The sequence below is a fragment of the Penaeus japonicus genome, unplaced genomic scaffold, assembly GCF_977035675.1.
Source record: "Penaeus japonicus unplaced genomic scaffold, GWHDUDI00000001_assembly GWHDUDI00000032, whole genome shotgun sequence".
Taxonomy (NCBI): domain Eukaryota; kingdom Metazoa; phylum Arthropoda; class Malacostraca; order Decapoda; family Penaeidae; genus Penaeus; species Penaeus japonicus.
In genome coordinates this window covers 29762346-29764845 of record NW_028234434.1, presented here as the reverse complement: position 1 = coordinate 29764845, position 2500 = coordinate 29762346, and positions in this window count along the sequence as shown.

Here is a 2500-nt window from a genome sequence, read left to right as displayed (position 1 = left end):
GGGTTAAATTGACATCATTCCGAGTAATATAAATAGTTATTTGGCCACCTTGCTCCTTCATCACTAATGACTAAAATAGTCTTCTTTTACACCGTTCTCAGTAATACAAACAAACTTTGTAAAGAGCCATGTGGCCACTTTTCTCATCAATATTATTGTAACAATGTTACTCTTACACCGTTCTAAGAAACAAAAAAATCGACCGTAAATAGCCGTGTGGCTGGCCACCTTTCTCAATAATACAAATACCATCACTAATAAATATATAATATAATATATATATATATATATATATATATATATATATATATATATATATATATATATACATATATACATATATATATATGTATATATGTATATATATATATATAAATTAATTTCTTCTCGCCCACCTTTACGAATAATAAAATGAATAGTCCTTGAACTTGCTTTTTTTCTATATCAATCTGTTTTTCTTTCTTTCTATGTATGTATGTATGTATCTATCTATCTATGGTTGTATGTATGTATGTATCTATATATCCATCTACATATATTATATATATATATATATATATATATATATATATATATATATATATTTATAATATATATATATTTATATCTATATCATATCTATATTATATATATACATATATATATGATATAGATATAAATATATATATATATTTATATCTATATTATATATATATTATATATATATATATTATATATATACATATATATATGTGCGTGTCTGTCTGTCTACACACACACACACACACACACACACACACACACACACACACACACACACATATATATATGAGAGAGAGAGACACACATACATATATGAGAGAGAGACATACACATACATATATGAGAGAGAGACATACACATACATATATGAGAGAGAGACACACACATACATATATGAGAGAGAGACACACATACATATATAAGAGAGAGACACACACATACATATATGAGAGATTGACACACACATACATACATATATGAGAGAGAGACACACACATACATATATGAGAGAGAGACACACACATACATATATGAGAGAGAGACACACACATACATATATGAGAGAGAGACACACACATACATATATGAGAGAGAGACACACACATACAGATATGAGAGAGAGACACACACATACATATATGAGAGAGACACACACACATACATATATGAGAGAGAGACACACACATACATATATGAGAGCTATGTGGCCACTTTTCTCATCAATATTATTGTAATAATGTTACTCTTACACCGTTCTAAGAAACAAATAAATCGACAGTAAATAGCCGTGTGGCTAGCCACCTTTCTCAATAATACAAATACCATCACTAATAAATATATATGTATATATATATTTATATATATATGTATATATATATTTATATATATATGTATATATATATTTATATATATATGTATATATATGATATATAATATATATATAATATATAATATATATATAATATATATATATATATATAAATTCATTTCTTCTCGCCCGCTTTTACGAATAATAATAAAATGAATAGTCCTTGAACTTTTTTTTTCTATACCAATCTGTGTGTGTTTCTTTCTGTCTATGTATATATATATGTATGTATGTATGTATGTATGTATGTATGTATGTATGTATGTATGTATGTATGTATGTATGTATGTATGTATCTATATATCCATCTACATATACATATATTATATATGTTTAGTTATATATATATATTTATATCTATATTATATATATACATATATATATATATTATATATATATATATATTTATATCTATATTATATATATATATACATATATATACATATATATATATATATATATATATGTAATATAGATATAAATATATATATATATATTTATATCTATATTATATATATATATATATATATATATATATATATATATATATATATATATATATTACATACATACATATATATGTCTGTCTGTCTACACACACACACACATATATGAGAGAGAGACACACATACATATATGAGAGAGAAAAATAATGCTTTTATTTTCATTTATTTGGTCTTATTTACTCACGTTATCATTATGATTTATGTATTATTTATCATTCATTTTATTTATTATTTGTAAAGACCCATGTGGCCACTTTTCTCATCAATATTATTGTAATAATGTTACTCTTACACCGTTCTAAGAAACAAATAAATCGACAGTAAATAGCCGTGTGGCTGGCCACCTTTCTCAATAATACAAATACCATCACTAATAAATATATATGTATATATATATATATATTATATATTTATGTAATATATGTATATATATATATATATATATATATATATATATATATATATATATATATATATATATATATAATCATTTCTTCTCGCCCGGTTTTACGAATAATAATAAAATGAATAGTCCTTTAACTTGCTTTTTTTCTATATCAATCTGTGTGTTTCTTTCTTTTTTATGTATGTATGTATGTATGTA